At 40.2% G+C, this 22,429-nt stretch overlaps 1 protein-coding gene across 1 annotated transcript in view; it reads right to left on the bottom strand.

Moving 5' to 3' along the window:
- Positions 1 to 22,429, bottom strand: part of PALS1 (protein associated with LIN7 1, MAGUK p55 family member) — a 2,503,255-nt gene that overhangs the window by 2,303,866 nt on the left and 176,960 nt on the right. The gene's annotated exons all lie outside the window — the stretch shown is intronic.

Raw genomic sequence — 22,429 nt, 5'->3', positions numbered from 1 at the left:
AACTTCTCTCTAGGCACCATGTCATATGCATTCTCTAAGTCTACAAAAACACAACGCAACTCCTTCTGACCTTCTCTGTACCTCATCAACACTCTCCGAGCAAACATCGCATCTGTAGTGCTCTTTCCTGGCATGAAACCATAATGCTGATCACTAATCATCACATCCCTTCTTAACCTAGCTTCCACTACTCTCTCCCATAACTTCATGCTGTGACTGATCAATTTAATCCCTCTATACTTACTACAGCTCTGCACATCACCCTTATTCTTAAAAATCGGTACCAAAACACTTTTTCTCCATTCCTCAGGCATCCTCTCACTTTCCAAGATTTCATTAAACAATCTGGTTAGAAACTCCACTGCCATTTCACCCAACACCTCCATGCTTCCACAGATATGTAATTTGGACCAACAGCCTTTCCATACTAGGGTTGTTCTAGTATAAATGCGGACAGCTGAGGTCTGCCAAGGTATCTGCAGCTCAGCAAAAAACATTAATAGCTATCTGAAGCAAGGTTACACGAATGTCTTGACTTACACACACATACTACTGCAGTTCATACTGAGAAGTGCAATTCAGCCTAATTTGCATAAAATACATATGAATGGTCCTGAATTACACAAATAAATTTAAGTCATATTAACCTGGAATCACTCAAGACAGGAAAAATCTTTAGGAAACTGCAAACTTATGCAAGATATAAATAGTAAAAATGTCAGAAATTATTAGAAAACAGTTCATAATGATGTTAAACAGGTGTTTACTAACAAAATTGTGTCTTTCATTCATATGATGGTCAAATGCAGATAATACATGAATTCTGATGAACGAGTGTCATTTATGAATGGGAATTCCTGGGAGCAGCACTGTATACAGAAGTTGTCATAACAACAGTGTTAATTCTGATGACATTTAGTGATTATGCAACACAGGATACAATACATATTTTGAAGTGGTTGTAGTCTGATGCAATGCATTTTGAACAATGTATTGTTCTGTCAAGATATTTGCGGCTTTACTGGGGGATTTTATTAACACTCACTCCTGAATGAAAGATGACAGTGCTTACATATTTAATTCCTGTATTCGTAAAGTGCTTGAAATAGTGCCATGAATGTGGTGAAGCTGCTGCACAGCTTACCACAATACAACTTTAACTTGCTGGACTGGGACTTGCATGTATATATGAATATGGCTGCTGTGTCACCAAACTGGGTTTTGTACTCAGATCTTTGACTGACTTGCGATGAAAGCAGGTACACATTCATTGCTGTGTCTGGCTGATGAGTGGATCAAAAGTTTCAGTGTCTGATATTGGCGTGTAGTTTTAAATACGTGAATGATACAGCAGCAGGGTTCTAGACACAGAAAGGAAAAATTTTAGTCATGAAGAGAACCACAGCACCATGGCAGCCCTTAGGGCATATGACAAATGCCTTTTTGGAAAAGAGGGAGCCAAACAAGCTGAGATGGCACAGGCCTGGAACCAATTGGTTATGGACATAAATGCTCTTGGTGGAAGGAACTGCACATTAAAGGGGTTGGGAGGGTGGCCTAATAGCTAAGGTGTTTGCCTTACAAACACAAGGTGCAGGGTTTGAGTCTCACAAGGGATAATTGGCTAGGCTTAAAATGGCTCGCAAGGGCAGTTAGCCTAGTACTAATCTATGAACCTATGAACAGTGCAAGAAGAGGGGCAATGATATGGTAGGACGCGCCAGAGCAAAGGCAAGGCAGAATGCAATTACCGGTTACAGTACTGGGGAGGCCTCAAACACTTATTCCTTTAACACCTGACCGAGCACCTTCTCTCCATTTTACTGGGGGGGGGGGGGGATTACGATGGCACTAGCATAATCAGATATGGTGTGGACACTGACCATTACCCATGTTTGTAGCATCAACAGACATCGGTTCAGGAAAGTTGGTTTGACAACACCCATTTATACAAAGAATTGAACAATGAAACAAAGTGATTATATGTAACACATGACAATTGCTATTGACAGGAGAACTGTCCACTTCTTCACATGACACTGAAAACAGCATGTGCATGGTGTCCCCCATCTCCATACCTCCATAACTCTTTACATAGCATACAGTAGTATACGCCAGTATCCGAGTAGTAATATACTGAATTAATTCTCAGAGTCAGTAGCAGAATTCCACCATACCAATAAATTTAGAGGATATCAGCAACAGAATGGCTGATGATGAAAAGAACAGGAAGTTTGTTAACTGCGTTAAACTGGTGGGAGAAAGGTAAAGCATACACTCCATTTTATATCACTACTGTTTAGAAGGATAATGAATGGACTGACGTAGTAAATGAACACAAAACAGTCTGCATAAGTGGGAATACAAGGTCCAACAGGAGTATTAGCACGATTAGTCTTAACTTCAGACTAGATAATACATCTGGGTGCAGCCACTGGATTTGGAACAACCACATAGTTTTCTGTACTTGTTCCAAGTTAGGAGAAAGTTGTTTTGAAAAATTAGTTTGTTTCGTGTTTTCACTGAAGTGAAAAGTCTGGAAAATGTAACGTGGGTCCAAACAGAAATGAAAAGAAATAACTACATACAAAATCAGCCTGCTAAACATTGCGTGCTTGTAAGCTACAAGGTGAAAAACATGTTTAAAAACAGTTAGGTATAATATGCAGCAGTAATAAATTTTATCATAATGCCTGCTTTAAATATATTTACATAGAATATAAATGGCCTTCCAGGTATATACAAAACACACAGAATATTAAATACAGGGTACAAATGGCAGTGTTAAAAAGGCTACATAGTTGAACAGAAATGAGCACTGAACTTGTATAAAAAAAGACTTCAGAACAGGCATTCAGCAGAATATCAGAGACAAAGGAAAAGGGGAGTAGTAATACCGATTGTGAGAAAAGTACCAAAAGTAAGAGAAGAGGGGGGGCAACAACAGTAGATCTGTAGCAGTTAAAGGATACTGGCAAGGAAGTAGGGTTAGAGTGACATTTATTTATATTCCACCTACTACTATGGCACTTAGTAGAATTCTGGGAGAAATAATAAGCTTTCACTAGGAAACATTTTCGGACAGGGACTGAAACCAGATTTGCAGCGAGTATATAGATGAGGGACCTAAAAGGGACAACGATATATATAAAACAGTTTAGCATGGAAAAAGTGAATTCAGCAGCAGGAACTTGAACAATAATGTGTAAATTCTGTTAAAGACACAACAGCTAGGCTAGACTGTAAAGAATTTTTCTTACAACAGTAAGCGTACTTAACTGAAAGCTTTCAAACCTATTCAATAACTGCATCAGCTCACTCATCAACAAAAGCCAAGATAAAGATGTAGAGCATGGATGTAACAATACATTGTCACTTTCTTATGTTCGAAAAGGAGAGGAAATTAAGGAATGGACAGCAGATAACATTCAGAAAGGTTGACAAAGGTTAAAAAATGTTAGAAATCTCGAAGAGGGGCAACTGCAAAGTGCTAAAGAAAAATAAGAGTATTTAGACAACATGTAGGAGTTTAGAAAGGCTGCTGTTAAGCTCCTCTTTATAAACCACTCTACAGTGCAAAACATTTGGCATAATGACAGACCACAAAACAGAAGAAAGAAATGTATCCAAACAGCCAGTGATATGAAAGAAATCGTACAGACGTATTTGAGATACTTTGAAAGTTTTATGAACATTTGAAAAAAGGAGATGAAGGCAGAAAATCAAAAAAGTTTCAAATGGAAATACTTACAAAAGGCTAAGTTATGTTAATGTCAGCGGAACGTGAGACTCAAAAGTTAATGGCTAAAACAGAAAGATAAATAAAAACAGTGCTGTATGATCAATCAGTAGGGTAATTTCCAGGAACAGACAGTACTCTTGTGAAAGAAAGTGAAGAGAGAGTTATAAAAGATCTAGAAGGCTTCGTTTAATAATAACTTAAAATGGGAGCGTCTAACAGCATCTTAGAAGAAAGCTGTGGTGGCTGTATTATCCAAAACAAAATAATGACCCTTCAGATCTGGCTTCACATAAGCCCATTTCAATTTTAAAAACATAATGGATTATAAAGTGTTTTATGTCTACACTAGCCAAGAAAATGACAGAAGATTTTAACAGTGTTGACAGACATGGCAGTGTGTGGTTTTGCACACAGGATATATACATTGAACATCATTAATAAAACAAGGATATCCCATAGGAAAAAGCAGAGTGTAAGAAACCACCACCACTGTTGGTCGAGTCTTGATGCAGAGAATGCATTTGACAAGATCAGCAGGGATTTCTTGAGCAAAGCATTTGTGCTCCCTGACAGAATAGTAGAGTTTGTAAGGAGAACACAAGAATGCTTGCAGGTAAGAATTAAAGTTGTGGTGTTCCTCTTTGAGGAGCTGTGTTTGAACAGAAGAACAGAGATGTTACATTTCCCCACTGTCATTTTCTTTATACTAAGCCACTGGCAAAGAAAGTAAAGGATTTACGAATTCAGTGATATAATAACTAATATGGTACTCAATAAAATTTAGCTTTATTTGCAGATATCACTATGTTATACTAAAACAGAGGAGGACATTTTAATTTAGTGGAACATTTTGAGGACTCATTTTGGGATATAAAAATAAATGAAGATAACAGCCACAGCAGCAAACTATTTTCCCACATGAAATGGTTCATCAATATCTGTACTTCTGCGGAAATAAGTACTCAGCTGTATGGGTTAAAAGGATTCTGCTATGGTACACAATTATACATGGGAAGGAATTAAACAATACAGGACTTCCAATGTGGCTGCACACTGATCAACAGAAAAACATCAGCTCTCCCAGTGTGAAAAATAAACTGAGGCAATAAAGGCTAGTAATTCTTTTTATTCCAGTTCAGCCTGCTAAGAACAAACTTGGAGAGCCTGCTGAAAATCAACTAGAAAAGGTGAAGAGAAAATACTGATTGTAAAGAATCCTGCGGCTGTTCAGCAAAGAGCAGTTCAAGGTCCAGCTTTGGTACAAGACAGGACCTTCCACTAAATTATAGGACAAAATAAATCAAATGTACTCAAAGTTGATTAAAATAAATGAAATATTGAAGGAGTACATAAACTCAAATAAAAGGCTGGAAAAATGGAAGAAGCTTTAAACAGCTATTCATATGAACTGATAAAAAATTCAAAAATCAGAGGTCAATATAAGAAATGGATGACTGTACAGGGACGGCTCAAGAAAAGCAGTTTAAAAAAAATGGTAAAGTTAGAACAGAGCACAGAGAGAAAACCTACGATTTTCTGCTGTACCCGATAAACTGGAAGAAACTGACTATTAACTTTATGAAAGCACAAATAAGTAACTGAACTGGTATTTCATGGGAGGATTTGTTACTTGAAAAGGCGCAGTGTGTATGCTTCAAACCTGGCCACGAGAAAGCAGCCAAAACCTGTATTACAAAATATGCAATCATACAAGCAGAAAGAACTGATCCTGACAAAAACTTAGGCAGAAGGACAAAGTATTAAAAACTAGAGACAGTAGAGGGTTTCTGGAAAATTATTGTTTACTGTACACCAGACAGAAGAGAAGCAAACTGATCCCAGGAATCAGGAAATGTCAAGAGGTAGGTGAGAGATTCAAGATGATGCATCTAGCTGTCTTCAGAATATCCTTTCCTGGAGGATCAAAGTCATTTTCTGATGCAAAACAAGCTAAGGAGAAAATGAAGATATTGTCCGACAAAGTGGGCCATCAAACAGATGGGGACTGTTTCTCATTCCTCTCATAATAAAGCTCATGGAGAGACTTTGCCTGTGAAACCTTTTTTCCAATGCTCCAAAGGAAAATGCTTGAAAGGCACAAAAAAGCACAGGACATGACTAGAAGAATCAGGAATCCCTTGGACATGAATAGGAGATTCTGGGGTTAGGATATGGAAATGAAAAGGAAGACTACCAGCAACACTGAAATTAGAGAATAAATGTGACGCTATAAACCAATAATCACGTTTTTGAAGAATGGCTCAACAAGAAAAGTGGCAAAGAATGATTTGACTTTTGTTGACTTTGTTAAACTTGACTGAAAGGCATATACCCCACTTCATGTACTTCATGTCATTAATGTTTGGAAGGACATTAAAGGGATAAAAAGGAACTAAGCAAAACTATTTTTAATATCTGTAAGTAAAACACTTCATAATATAAATTGCATGATATACAGTAAAGCATTTTCAGCAACAGTTGCATGGGGAAAAGATACTAAAATAAACAAGTGATTTTTTTCTTTAGTTTTAAGAAATGTAGGCAATAAAATGAAAATAAGAAAGGCTGTACAAAAGCATACAAGTTAATATACTGTAATTTTGGGGTGTGGGGGTGATTTGCTACAGTATACAGACTATATGTAAAACAGAGATGTTCTCTTACTTTTGTACAGCTGATTCTTTGGATTAATGCCCTTGGTTCAATCTAAAGTTTTTGTGCAAGTGTGTGAGCTTTAACAATAACAGAACACTGAATGTAATGAAGTTTTATTTTAGCAAATAAATATTACATGCAAGTTGTGATGTCTGCAGCTGTACACTCTGTTAAGTTCCCATTGGATGGATGCTGACTACATGCGCAGCAATAAATAGAGAGTTCTGGGCATTGTTTGCTGAGGAAATTGTAAAATTAGAAGGTACATGGACATGCAGTTTAGCAGAAAGTTTTAAATTACTGTAAGTTATTAAGAGATAGCAGCTTTTCTAGTACATAAACACTTTATATGCATTTACTAGAACAGTGTATAATTTGGTTTTATTTAAAGATATCCAGTGCACTTTTTCAGAAAGCTAAAATATGCTGCTTCCTTAAAGAATACAAGCCATTTTTCACATCTTGTGGGCAATAAAGACAAGACAAGAACAGAAAGCAATTTGTGAAAGTAGAAGCGATGGTTGTAACGTGCTTTAGCATAGATTACCTTAATTTTAGGTTAGGTAATACCTGTGGATGCAGCTGTTGATTCAGGACAATTGTTCTTATCAGGATGGTTACACTTCATTACTTGCAGATGTACATCTATTTTGGGGTTTTTTTTTTTTGGAGGTGTTTTTTTTTTGTTTGAGTGCTTTCAAACAACAAAAGGTTTGCAAAATATGATATAGGTTCAACTGCAGATGACAAGAAAACTGTATATAAGATTAACTTGCCAAACATTAGTGGGTGCATGTAACACAAAAGCTGGAAATGCACATTTAAAAAAGCTCTCATATATAATAAGTGGGAATAACTTATCAAAATGACTACATTATCTATACTATTTTGTAATGTGAATGGCCTCACAAATACAGACAAAAAGATAAAATGTTGAATTACATTAATAAATACAGAATGCAAACAGCAATGCTACTTAGGACAAATATGGAAAGAAATAAACATGTGAATTTGATAAAGAAAGGCTTTCAGGATGGATATTCAGCAGAATATCAGGGACAAAGAAAATGGGAGTAATTCTAATTGCTAGAGGTGCAGAGGAAAAAAAAAGATAACAATAGTCTATTTGTAATAGTTAAGGGGCTAATGGTAAGGTAAGAGGATTATGCTGGCATGTTATTTATATTCTACCTAGAATTGTTTTTATGGATCTTAAGAAAAGGTTAGTAGAAATAAATAGCTTTCTTCAGCAGGAAACTTGACTTGCAGGAGTAGGGATGTATCTGGGGACCTAGAAGAGAAAATATAAGAGGTTAGACATGAAAACGTTTATGAAAATATTTGGTATGGAAGACATGAATTCAGTTGCAGGAAACTCAAAGTTTACATATTTGTCAAGGTACAATACCTGGGCTAGACTAGAAAGAAATTATACTTCCTAAGAACATGTGTATTTAACTGAAAGCCAACACACATCCAATAACTACTTCAGATCATGCACCAAAATAACAAAGATAAAATGCAGAGTAATGAAGTAAAAAAAAAAAAAATAGACACTGACACTTCCCCACCTACCTGTTAGAAAGCGGGGAATTTGTAGTAAAATTAATTCAGAGTTATTAGGGAAGACAGAAATGTCTTCAAATTTGAGATAGTAAGTGGGGTAAAAATGAAAATGGAACTTAAAATGCGGTAGAAATAAAAGAAAAAGAAGCATTATCAAGTAACAGCAGGAATTACTTAGAAGGGCTGACAATGGTTAAAGTATTGCAGAATAAAGGGAATGTCAAAGAACATGGAGAGGATCAACTGCAGTGTGTTGAGACAAAATAAGGGAGTATCTGGATAACATGCATGAGTTTAGAAAGACTGCAGTTAAGCAACTGTTTTTTTTTTTTTTTTATAACTAGAGTACAAAAACCTTTAGCATAACAACTTGGGCAACAGAAAGTAGAAACGGTTGTTGCCAAACTTAATGAGCACAGAACAATAAAAATAAGAGATCCTGTAGTATTAGAGATGTTTATACAACTTTTCATAAAATTTCTGAAAGCAGAGAAATGTAGAAATCAAGAAAGGGCACAAATGGAAATATTAAAACCTTAAGTATGCTAAGGTTACAGTTAGATGAGGCTCAACAATTAACATTACAATGAGATGAGATAAAAATAGTCATGTATAAATCGATGTGCATCAAAGTCTGCAGAAGAGATGGTATTTCTGTGGATGTTTAGAAGCTAGGAGGAAGAAAGTCAAAGATATTGAAGGTTTTAACAGCATTTTAAAAGGAGGGGAAACACCAGCATCTTGGAAGAAAGCTATAGTGGATGTAATACCTAAAGACGGCAAAGACACATCAAACCCAGCTTCATATAGGCCCATTTCAATTTTAAACTATGATTACAGTGCTTTTTCTGTGTCAAGTGTATGGTTTGCATGGTGGAACCATTAAGAAGCCAGTCACGGAGGTAAGAAAACACTCAATCTCAACAATCTAAGGCGAGCTGCAACCCTGCCATAAATATGGTGAACACTCGGGGGGCTGTGGGTGGTGAGACCAAAGAGCAGGGCTCTAAATTGAATGTGAATGGTTCCCAATCAGAACAGAAGATATTTCCTGGTCCATCTGTCTATTTTTACGAGATAGTATGCATCTTGGACATACAAGAGTGGAGGAAGATGCACACAGGTGGATTATATCTTATGTAGAAGGGCCAGTCTGAAGGAGACTGGAGACTGTAAAGTGGTGGCAGGGGAAAGTGTAGTTATGCAGCATAGGATGGTGGTTTGTAGGATGACACTGGTGATCAAGAAGAGTAGGATGAGTGTGAGGGCAGCACCAAGGATCAAATGGTGGAAACTGAAAAATGGTAATTGTGAGGTGATGTTCAGGGAAGAGTTAAGACAGGCACTGGGTGGCAATGAAGAGTTACCGAATAGCTGGGTAACTACAGCAGAGCTAGTAAGAGAGATGGCTAGAAAGGTGCTTAGTGCGACATCGGGAAAGAGGAAGGAGGACAAGGAGACCTGGTGGTGGAATGAAGTATAGGAGAGTATACAGAGAAAGAGGTTGGCAAAAAGAAGTGGGATTGTCAGAGGGATGAAGAAAGTAGACAAGAGTATAAGGAGATGAGGTGCATGGCAAAGAGAGGTGGCGAAGGATAAGGCATATGACGAGTTGTATAAAAGGTTGGACACTAAAGAGGGAGAAAAGGGCCTGTACAGATTAGCTAGACAGAGGGACAGAGCTAGTAAAGATGTGCCGCAGATAAGGGTGATAAAGGATAATGAGGGAAACGTACTCACAAGCGAGGAGAGTGTGTTGAGCAGATGGAAAGAGTACTTTGAGGGGCTGATGAATTAAGAGAATGAGAGGGAGAGAAGGTTAGATGCTGTGTGGATAATGAATCATGAAGTGCAGTGGATTAGCAAGGAGGAAGTAAGGATAGCTATGAAGAGGATGAAGAACGGAAAGGCTGTTGGTCCAGATGACATACCTGTGGAAGCATGGAGGTGTTTAGGTGAAATGGCAGTGGAGTTTTTAACTAGATTGTTTAATTAAATCTTGGAAAGTGAGAGGATGCCTGAGGAAAGGAGAAAAAGTGTTTTGGTACCGATTTTTTAAGAATAAGGGTGATGTGCAGAGCTGTAGTAACTACAGAGGGATTAAACTGATCAGTCACAGCATGAAGTTATGGGAAAGAGTAGTGGAAGCTAGGTTAAGAAGGGAGGTGATGATTAGTGATCAGCAGTATGGTTTCATGCCAGGAAAGAGCACTACAGATGCGATGTTTGCTTTGACAGTGTTGATGAAGAAATACAGAGAATGTCAGAAGGAGTTGCATTGTGTCTTTGTGGATTTAGAGAAAGCATATGACAGGGTGCCTAGAGAGGAGTTGTGGTACTGTATGAGGAAGTCGGGAGTGTCAGAGAAGTATGTAAGAGTGGTACAGGATATGTACGAGGGCAGTGTGAAAGCAGTGAGGTCTGCGGTGGGAGTGACGGATACGTTTAAGGTGGAGATGAGATTACATCAAGGTTCAGCTCTGAGCCCTTTCTTATTTGTAATGGTGATGGACAGGTTGACAGACGAGATCAGACATGAGTCCCCGTGGACTATGATGTTTGCAGATGACATTGTGATCTGTAGTGAGAGTAGGAAACAGGTGGAGACGACCCTGGAGAGGTGGAGATATGCTCTAGAGAGAAGAGGAATGAAGGTCAGCAGGACTAAGACAGAATATATGTGTGTGAATGAGAGAGAGGACAGAGGAATGGTGAGGATGCAGGGAGTAGAAGTGGCGAAGGTGGATGAGTTTAAATACTTGGGATCAACAGTTCAGAGTAATGGTGAGTGTGGAAGAGAGGTGAAGAAGAGAGTACAGGCAGAATGGAGTGGGTGGAGAAGAGCGTCAGGAGTGATTTGTGACACACGAGTACCAGTAAGAGTGAAAGGGAAGGTCTACAAGAGAGTAGTAAGACCAGCTATGTTTCATAGGTTGGAGACAGTGGCATTGACAAAAAGGTAGGAGTCAGAGCTTGACGTGGCAGATTTGAAGATGTTAAGATTTGCACTGGGTGTGACGAGGATGGACAGGATTAGGAATAAGTATATTAGAGGGTCAGCCCAGGCTGGAAGGTATGGAGACAAAGCCAGAGAAACAAGACTACGCTGGTTTGGACATGTGCTGAGGAGGGATGCAGAGTATACTGGGAAAAAGATGCTAAGGATGAAGCTGCCAGGTAACAGGAAAAGAGGAAGGCCTAAGATAAGGTTTATGGATGTGGTGAGAGAGGACATGCAGGTGGTTGGTGCGACAGAGCAAGATGCAGAGGACATGAAGAAATGGAAACAGTTGATCTGCTGAGGCGACCCCTGACGGGAGTAGCCGAAAGAAGAAGTAGTATGCATCTTGGAGATCTACAGAGCACATGCAATTGTCCTTCCTCAAAAGAGAATGAACTGAATCATGACCATTCTGAACTTGAACCAGTTTGTCAAAAACATCAAGTAGCCTAGCTCCAGTAATGGCCTTTGGTCACCAGTCTTCTTTGGGGTCAAAAAAAATCTTTAATAAGTTCCAAATTGTCATTGGTCTGGTGGGACCTCTTGAACAGCTCTTTCTTAGCAACTTGTCTAGCTCTGAGGCCGCTTCCTTCCTCTAATGGTGTGACACACTGGGAATTTTTCTTGTGTGAATGGGTGGAGGAAGGGAAAAGGAAATATAATGTCTGGTAATTATCCTTTGCACCCAGACATCTTTGGTGATACATGTCCAGGTTTCTGGATGCGGAGATAAGTGCCCCCCCTTCATCTGTCTCCAGAGCGCATCTTTCAGGGAACCACTGAGGGGCACTGGAAAGGCTTCTTCGTAAAGGGACCGCTGAAGCTTTAGTTTTGCACCCCCCCCCAACCTGGTGGGCAATGTCTACCATTAGAGTTACCCCCTCACCGCTCTCTACAGAAGCCCTGATAGAACCCTTGCAATTTCTAAAACCATATCTTTCTACCCCCCCCCCTTCTGGTTTCTTGAGAAGGTCCTTTGAGGGGGCAGAAAAACATCCCTATGGCAGATGGGGCTTTCTCATCCTGTTCAGTATGTGCGAGAGAGAGAGAGGGGGGGGAAGAGAGCGGGAAGAGAACGAGGGAGAAGAGAGAGGGGAGAGAGGGGGAGAGAGAGGGAGAAGAGGGAGAGGGAGAAGAGGGAGAGGGAGAAGAGAGAGAGAGAGAGAGAGGGGAAGAGAGAGAGAGAGGGGGAGAGAGGGGAGAGAGAAAGAGAGAGGGAGCAAGAGAAAGAGTGAGAGCGGGGAGAGAGGGGGGAGCGAGCGAGGGAGGAGCAAGTGAGGGGTGAGAGCAAGAGAGGGGGGCAACAGAGGGAAGAGAAGAGCGAGAGAGAGGGAAAAGGGAAGAGAGAAGAGTGAGAGAGAGGGAAGAGAAGAGCGAGAGAGAGGGAAGAGAGAAAAATGAAGAGAGAAAAGAGAGAGGAGAGAGGAGAGAAGAGAGTTTAACTTTGATGGATATACGTTATTTGGATCCAAAGGGAGCATTCATGAAAGACACCATGTAGGGATCTGCAAAGGTGCATCCAAGCATGCCCCTCTAATAGGAATGCCAGAACCTGCTGCTTTTGAAACACCCTCCATAGCACAGGAAATCAGCCACAGGGAGGCATATGACAGGGACTGAAGGGTGGCCAGTTGTAAAGTAAAGGTCTTTTTATCCTCTGCCAATGTGGACCATGAAATGGATTTACTAAGTTCCTTAGTCAAATTCCTCTGGAACCTTGTAAAATGTGCCAAATTTTTAGACCGAAGGGAAAACATCACTAAAGCAAAAATTTGCTTCCTAAAATCTGTCAAAGGGGGGGATAACAGAGAGACTTTGCTCATCGAGTTCCTTTTGAGTGGCTGCAGCAACCACCATGGCAACAACTGTAGAACTCTGGCTCCCAAGGGCATGATCATTGGGTGCAACTAAGCACTTGTCTGCCTTTCTAGGAGTGGGTTTTGTCATATCCAGATCCTTCCAAGCCTGATAGGGAAATAAGGTCCACCATTTCATTAGTTGGGGGTACCACCAAAGACCTAGCTGATACAGTTGTGAAAGCCTCAAAAAACACCAAATCTTCCTGGGAAGGGGGTTCAGAAGACCAACCCTGTCTCAGAAGTTCTAAATTTGTCCAAATGAAAAATCCTCAAGGGGTGACCAGGAGGACCCCCTCCCTTTTCAATGAAGTTACTGTCTTCTGTTAAAAGACTGCTGTGGGGAATTTATGTGCCCCTGTTGCATTTATGCTTCCAAGGAGCTTCCTCACTGGCATGATCAGAGGACGACCCCGGGAAGTGTGTGGAGAGTCCTGTAAAAGGACTTGTCGCCAGGTTAGAATGGAATGGCTGCCCAGATGGGACAGAATGAGCAGACTCAGGACACATTGCAGCCAGTTGTGGAGGAGTGACCCAACAGGGACAAGATGTCCTGTCTCCAGACAGCTATCTCCAATGTCTTGAAATCAGAAACCTATGGTGACCCCAGGACCACTCCAGTAGGTGCCGAAGCAGCCTGCATGGAGAATTCCAAAACTTGCCCATGACCCTGCCTTGAAGCAGAAGTAGTCAGAGCCTAGCTGTCTAATCCCAAAGCTGTGACAGAAAAGGGACAGCTCCAAAAGCCTTGCAGTTGAACCCCTACCCAGCACCACAGCTACAGCTCCGAGATACCACTGGCTCAAAGTCTGCGTAAGATGGATCAGAAGGTGCCAAAGTTGAAAAAGGCCAAGCCTTCGGACCCAACCCAGACAATCTCAAGATTCTCGGGTCAGGAACCTCCAAAGCCAAGGGATGCATAGCAGTAGGAGTGAGTAAAGGTGCTTGGTCTGGTCTGCAGCTCACAGGTCCAATGGGAGACTGACAGTACTTACAAGTGAATTACAATCGTGAGAAATTCTCATCATGTCCACACCTGCTTCAGACAGTCTCCTGGCAGACCTGAAGGATGAGGATGTAAACCGGGATGCGGATACTCTACATGAAGTGTCTTGCAAAACAAGACACTGTATGTTCATAGGTGTACATGATGCCAACGACCATTAGGGCCATTTAAACCCTAGCAGTGCAACCCAAATGTGGCCTACAAATGTGATTTATATTTGACTTGTAGGGGTGATTTACTGACTGCCTCTGGTCATCAGAGACATACGAGTCAGACTAGGGTGAATTTCCAATTAGGAATTTAAACAGGGATAGGGAGAAACTCTCCCTCACATGTATGGGGAGCTGCTCCAGAGAATGGGAATTCTCTGTGAAACTTCTGTCTCTCCAGCATGTCTTATTTATGTTGCAAGCAAAATTTAGGTCTTTTAATCTAGTGGTTCTGACACTGCTGGTGTTACAGATGTGCAAAAGATTCATCAAAACAGGGTCCAGGGGTGCCTTGCATACCAGGCAAACCACCTCTAAGAAGTCTATATGATACCAAGTAGAGAGACAGTACTTTCAGGCTATCAGCGTAGGACATTATGTTTACTCCCTGTATTCTTTTTGTAAGGAACCTTTCTAGATATTACAGATCTCCAGTTGGATATATACCGAAGTGGGCATTATACGCTACGATAAGCTTGATGAGCAACGAGAACAGTGGTATGATGACCTCTCTGGTCCTAGATGCCATGCCTTTGCTTACAAGTTGAGCAATATAGAAAGATTTTCTTACTACTTTGGACACATGTTGGCTGACGGTTAGGTTACTATCTACGAGTTCCCAGACCCCTGACTAGTGAATCAACTTTTATGGATGTTTTATTGATTACGTAGTTACCCAAGGTAGCAGACGTCCCAAAAGGTACTAGAATACATTACTTACTACTGAGTTTTAAGCCATGGCTTTAGCACCACTGCATTAGACCGTACTAAAAAGGTGTTCTCATCTTGGGGGGATTCAATGACTGCTTCCTGTTTGCAATCCTCTGGAAACAAGATTAGCCAGAGGCCTCTGACATTGGCATTGACATCCGAGAAGTAGATGCCAAACAGAAGTGGGCTTAGAACAGAGTCCTGGGGGACTCCACTGTTGACCGGCCTCTTTGTGGAGGTGGCCTCATCAATTCTAACCCTCTGGGTCCTATCAGTTAGCCAGCATGTTATAAAGAGGTTTACACCTAGTTCTCTAAGTCTGTTGACAATGCCCAAGTGGAGTATTGTATCAAATGCCTTAGCCAGATCTAGGTAGGCAGTATGCAGTTTTCCACTCATCCATTGCTTTAGTGACCTTTTCAAAGACATCCACCGCATCCACCCAATTCAGTAAGCATGACATTGTTTGACAAAGCCAAACTGGGATGAATCCAGTGTCTGGAGGTCTCTTATGTCCTTGCTGATAAACTTCCATGATAATTCTTTCCATGGCTTTGCAAATAAGATTAGTCAGACTAATGGATCTGTAGTTTCCAGGATCTCTTAAACGTCCTCCCTTATGAAGGGGGATGACTGTCACAGTCCTCCATTTACATGGGACAAAGCCTGTTTTAAGACCTTAGTAAAATAATGACCCCAGGGGTCCTGAGAAGTAATATTTTAGACTAGACATGAGGCATCCTGGGATGTTATCAGGGGCCCACTGAGGCTGTGTTCTTAGCTTTAGTGAGTGCAGGCATTACAAGTTCCCTAGTTATAACTGGTGGGGTTATGTTTAAGGGTATTATTGGAGGGAAGGTTGTGGGGTGAGATGGGAGTAAAGTTGGAACAATTTGTCAGTGAATAGGTTTGCTATAAATCACTAGGCTCAGTGAATGTGGCTTAAAGCACCAGTTTAATACACATCCGTTATCACCCTTGAACTAGTAGGGCCTTATAGTTATCTTTCACCTTGGAGGACATATTAACCTCAAAGTTTGCTTTGCTTGACCTCTTAGCTGCCTATTTATTATGAAGAGAGGAGTTATTATATTTGTGGAAATTATTCCTCCTGATTTTTGCCATCATTTTTCCTTTTGTTCTGTATCCTTTTTAAATGGGGAAGTCACCAGGGTGGCTTGTTTCTGAGGCTAGTTCTGGGCTTAGAGTTTCTGACAGCAGTTCAGCATAGGCAGGTTGTTCTCAAGGTTTGGAGGGGCACTGAATTTTGATAAACCATTTAACAGCTAATTTGCTTTATAATAATTCCTGTTACTAGGGCGGCCACGGTGGTGCAGCGGTTAGCGTTGCTGCCTCGCAAGAGGTTCTCCAGTTCAATCCTCGGCTGAGGTGCCTTCTGTGCGGAGTCTGCATGTCCTCCCTATGGTCACGTGGGTTTCCTCCTACATCCCAAAGACATGCTGTAGGTGGATTGGACACACTAAATTGGTCCTAGGTGTGAGCGTGTGCATGTGTGTGCCTTCTGCGGAAGGTTGGGCGCTGGGCTGGCAACGCAACACTGCAAAACTCCACTGCCAATCATGAGCAGACAGGTGATCCGCTGTGGCAACCCCTAACCGGGAAAAGCCAAAAGAAGAAGAAGAATAATTCCTGTTACTGACTGTAATGGTACAACAAAGTTGATTTTGAAGGACGCAGCTTTATGGTTGGACCTTACAAGAGAGAATGAGACATTGGGTGGGGTGCAGCATTCTCTATTTGTGAGCATGAGGTCTTCCAAGTTGGCACCTCAAGTGGGCATATTCACTATTTGAACAAGGGTGTTTACAATTTATGAAGTCTAGGAATTTCTCTGCCTGTAGACTTGAGGCCATGTAGAATTCCCAGTCTATACAGGGGTAATTAAAATCTCCCATGAGTAGGGTGTTGGGTTGGATTGAGTCTCCAGTAGGTCCAAGCACTCACTGTGAGCTTCTTGTCATATGGGGGGTGACCTATAGCTGGCTAAGATATGGTATGGTATTTTATGGTGATCTGCACGTAGAGGAATTCCAGCACATCATCTTGTTTGACCACCCTAAAGGGATGCTCATTACTTATGTATATCGACACACTTAAACATTTAGCCCTCATCTGTGCAGCTATTGGTCAAAAGTGTGGAAGGCACTAAACCCTTGAACTGCCAGCATACTCTCTGCAGCTTTAAAACATGTCTCTGTAAATGCAGAAGTATCTTTTTATTTAATTAATTTATTTTATTTACTTATTTAGGCACTGAGAGCAACACGCTGAGGTTTTGTTGAGTTGATTTGATTTTGCTAGGTCAGTAGTTTTGTCAATTTGGCATTACCTAAAAAGGCACTGTGGGGGCAGGCAAAGCCTTAACTAGTAGTCAAAAGCCTACAGAGGAAAGGTGCAGACCATCCTTGGTAAAGCTAAGTGGTCTGTTAACCATGCCCTCCCAAGCTAACAACTACTGGATACTCCTAGAATGACACCAGAAATACAGCTAACTGGTTTTGCTCATATTGTGGCATCATCCTCAGTGATGGCAATATGCTGGCTGCTCAGTGTCAGACCCGTATGTGCCTGACATTGGCTGAAAGAGCCGCAATGTCTCTCTTCATATAGTTCAGGGAAGTACATCCCCAGTCATTTACCTACATGGACTACAATGGATTCATACAGTACCTGTGAAGTAATGACTTGAGTGCATGCGTGACTTGGCAGATCTTGACTCCAGATAAGCAACAGTTATCTCCTTGCTCAGCCTGGTTAAAGGGGCATAATTATAGCCTACAATGGAGTCCCCTATGATGAGAGTCATGGGAAGTGTGTCTGCTTACCTTAGGGGCTTATTTTCTGGGGTTCCACTGAGAGTGGCATTGTGTGCGTTAGGTATTTTTTTGTCTGACTGCCTTTGGCCTTCCTGAGGTATAGCTTTGACAGCGGTTGCTTCAGTACACGTTAGTTTATGTGCATGTTGTGTGCTATTGGAGACAGGCGTTGTGTGCATGTGGTTTTGACAACCTGATGTAGGCTTATATGCGAGAGTTTAGCCTCCAGTGTCACTGTGTAATTACACCTCTTGCATACTGGGTCTGATTTTGACAACCATTTAATCCTTAAAGAAAACATAACACAATTGCCAAATTGTCTCAATGCCCCTATCCATCATGCTGGATACAGATAAATTAGAAAAATTGCATATCCATTATGTCCAGCCCTTTGATTTGTGAGCCACAAGGGGGGTACTCTATTGAGGTTAGAAGGCTAGTAAGGATGATTTCTTTGTATGGACCAATAATGGTGCTTTATTGGGGCAGATTAAGCTAAACAGTACCAGATTTACTCAATATTGAATTATACTAAATCTGTAGGTACTGCACTTGTTGCCCAACTAGCTGCTCTAAGCTTGCAGGCACATAAGATACTTGCTCTATATTGCTGTTTTATAGGTTACAGTTTTCTGGATTGTTCTACAGTGAAAACCTGCTTTCTTGGTGTTTGCTACTGTACACGACACTGCTAAACCACACAGACATGCAAAACGTATAGCAGCACAGAAAAAAGGAGAACTACACAAGTTCTCTGGCGAATAAAATGATTATACTAAAAGTCCTTTTGTATTTTTCCCCTTGACAGATCAGGCAAACATCTCCTGCCACAAGCTGAATAAACGCAGCCCTCATAATGTAAAACACAGTAGAAAGTACAATGCTAACAAGAACTACTGGAAATCTCTTGCTGAGGGTAATTTTAAGACAATAAGTGAGAGGAAGTGCATTTTTTTTAAACAAAAAATTCAATGAAATGCATACACAAAAGCCTGAACAAGTTATTGGCAGGGATGGTTTTAACATGCGAGTTAGCAAGCAAACTACTTAACTTTCCCTGGATGGCAATGGATACAAGTAAAACCGTTCTGGAATGTAGGCTTGGACTACAAGTTTTGCTGAGCTCCAAGAAAATAAACAGGAGACCGTATGTAGTAAAGGAGGTATACTAAAGAACAACACTGGTTTGCTGGGTGGGCACTCAGTATCATGGGTCTATGGAAAACAATGGGTGGAAAAAGTGCATAAATAGCTTACTAAACAGTCAACAGCAAGGAAAGGGGATAATCATAATGGCTAAGGTGTTTACCTTCCAAACAAACACAAAGTGCAGGGTTTGATTCTCACATTGGGGTAACTGGCTAGGCTTAAAATGCCCCACAAGTGCAGTTCATCCTAGTACTAACCTATGACCCTGACGGGTGGAGGGGGAGAGAGAGCCTTAAAAAACAGCAGCAAAAGGGTGGGGATTGGGAAATTTTCAAGGAATATACAGGCTAGCAATCAAAGGCGGAACGGTTTCAGAAACTTTTTTTTTTTTTTTTTTTACTGGGGGATGAGGCACGCACAGAATGCAAGCAGGTAAATAAGCATAACAGAAAGGCACTTTAGCACAAACTCCAGCAGAGAGAATTCTCTCTCCATTGAACTTCTACTACAGTTTAAGGCACCAGACTGTGTAGAAATTTACCAGTAACACTGTTTATGGAAAAAAAACTGCAGTTACAAATGATTAAGGTACACATCTGGTAGTAGTACATTGTTCTGCCACAACTGTGAATTAAGCTACAAGACTTTGCCCAGCAGGGTTTAAAATACGAACAGATAGATTTTGCAAGTAATTCAGATTGTAGAAACAGAAGTGCAGAATAACTAAGATCCCAGAACAAACTAAAAACTTGCAGTCAAATGGTACAGAGCAGAAATGTACAAAGTTGTATCACCACACGGGTTACAAAGCAGAAGTGAAATAATTAAAATAACTTTTATTATCTTTCCTTTTTGTTGAAAAGCAGTGTAGTCTGGATGAGAGTGGCTCCAGAGATAACCAAGGGTGTCAAAAGGATAGTGACTTACAAGCTGAAGTTTTCAAATCTGAAGGTTTGGATGGATCAGAGGTCATTTTGGCTGGAGGAGCTGAAGTAGAGTGAGGACAGAGGTCAAGGGAACACAGACTCTTTTGCCTTACTTTTGGCCTTCTCTCTCTTTTCACTACCAGCTTTTGAGCAGAGTGGGAAGCTTCAGATACGGAGGAGGAGGAAGTTAACAGATCCTTCAAAACTAATTTGTTCCTGCACTCAAGACTCTGTGGTTGAAGCTGGAACAAATTTCACACTCCACCTCTAGATGTGTAGCCCCAAGACAGTACACACACATACACACACAAATTCAGGGATATAACTGGTATGGTAATCAAGAGAAGTTGGCTTTATTTACTGACTATTATTTTGCCCCTGTTAAAACCAGAAAAATACATCCAAGTGCTGAGGACATTTTTGAGAGACAGTTTCAAGTCAATACAGGATATAAAATTAAAAAGAGGATAAAACAAAGGCTGTAGCTATAAAATATATGTGCCCACACATGAACTGGTTTAGCAACACCAATACTTATGGGAACACAAAAATGAAGTATTTAGGAGTATGGAAACTATAAGCTCTCGTTTCTGGATATGGAAATTGAGATACAAAACAGTGAAAATGTTTTATTTCCTTTAATTAAAAAACAAGAGGAGACAGTGTGGACAATAATTAGAGTTGAAAGAATGTAACCGTTAGAGAAAGAGGGATACGGTGATCCTTCCAATAGAACATGGTGGCTTAGAAGTATCCAGCTCCAAGAGATATTTTACAGCTACACAGTTAAGGCTCATATACATAACATAAGCAAAAAGCTATAATTCAAAGTGATTCAAACTGGAAAGGAATGATGAAGTGGGGGATAATTCAAGAAATAAAGAGAGAGTAGATTTTGAATGTAGATCCTTAAAGGAGAATACCAGCAGCCACACATATTAAATTATTTTCTGCTACTTTATGAATATAATCTAAGAATTAAGCCAACTTGAGAATGGAGAAGAGAGGAGATTTTGCAAATAGGAATGACTGCAATTAGTGGTAAAGAGAATGGTCTAGAGGGGGCTGGAATTTACTGGAGAAAACTGGCAAATGAACCACAGTATTAGGTGTAAACAACTAGAGAAGGAAAGGTAATAAAATGGGAAAAGGTCAGGTGACATCTGGACTGCAGGCTAGAGACAGACTTCCCTAGAGAAAGAGACAGAAAAATCGTAAGTGAAAGATCTGCTTTGGTAGAGTTTTTAGTTGAATCTAAAACAGAAACTTTTGTTAAAGGGGATAATTACCACGGCATACTCAGTATTGCTTGTTAACTACAGGAACCAATCTGAGGAGGTTAGAAAAGAGAGATTAGATAAGCAATTGACAAGGAAAAAAAATAGCAGGCTGTATGTATGCCTCCCAAATATGCAACAATTCTAGAAGATTTAAGATTCTTGCTTGGAAGCGTCTGCATAAGTATTTCCAAGCAGACTCCAAAGAAACGTTTCCCTCAGGCAGATTAATGCTGGAGGTGTGATTTGGACGGATTACACTTATCCAAAAAGAATACATGCGATACGTACTGTTTGTAACAAGGGAACATGTTAACATGGTTTGCTGTCTTTTATACAAATGTAGTTTACCCAAGTCTTAAGTGATAATTCAATAAAAATGTCAGAAAAAGGTCTTAACATAAAATAATACAATACAAAATTGAGAAACTGGAAGCTCTTCATTTTGGAAAGGCACAGCAAGTTGCATTCAGTGAAAAATGTTTTTAGTTCCCTCGGTCTTACATATAGACATACCCCTCAACCTCATAGGTCAAGAAATCCAGACAAAGTCAAAATTAATGGGAGGAAGACAAAGGCCCAAAATAGGAACATTTTAAATACTGTTTTTATAAACTTATCCTAGGAACTTTTTAACAGATTTTGCATTAGCATGAATTTTCTGAAGGATATAAAGCCTGAAACTTGAATGTCATTATTTATTGACTTCAATCTTCATTTATTTGAAAGCAAACCACAAATTTTATGAGAAACACACCAAACGTACAAGTCAAAAATCTGGATAGTTGAGAGGTTTTTATATAAGCTAGGCATATTTTTAAATCAAATCAGAGGATAGGCTGTGGATGCTAACTAATAAAGACTTGAAGGAAATTATTTGGAAGGGGAAGAGGGCTAGAGCTAAATGGGCAAGTCTAATGAAGAAGATAGTTTTGGGACACCTGATCTGAACAGGTACTTTACATCTAAACAATTACGGCACATATGCATAATTTAAGCAGATGGTCATAAACTAAAGTAAAAAAGGATATGACAAGGGAAGTGGAGATGTATTTGAGATATAAAGACAGACCACAATTTTAAATACAAGTCTTTAAGGAAAATAACTATACAGAGTGCTTTTTGCTACTTTATATAAATATTCTAATAACTATGCAAGCATATGAATGGAGATGGGAAATATTTCCAAAAAGGGAGACCTGCACTTAGGGTATAGAAAACAGTTAAGAGATAACTAGAATTTACTGTAACAAAAAAAAAATTAGGCAAATAAACCAAGGTATTGAGAGCAAACAACTAAACAGGGGAAACATACTGCATATGTTGGAGACTGCCTTCCCTATAAAGTGCAAAAAATAAGGGATAGGGGAGTGGGGTAAGTGAAAGACCAGCTTTCGTAGAGTTTTACGTGAGCCTTGAACAGGTGCTTAAAAAGTGACAATCAGTATGGTGCAAAATACTGCATGGTAACTTTAAGAATAAGAGATGATCAGG

This window comes from Protopterus annectens, chromosome 6.part0 (genome assembly GCF_019279795.1).
Source record: "Protopterus annectens isolate FY-2018-M chromosome 6.part0, PAN1.0, whole genome shotgun sequence".
Taxonomy (NCBI): domain Eukaryota; kingdom Metazoa; phylum Chordata; order Ceratodontiformes; family Protopteridae; genus Protopterus; species Protopterus annectens.
Note: the sequence above shows the minus strand (reverse complement) of the source record. Positions and strands in the feature narration are given on the sequence as shown.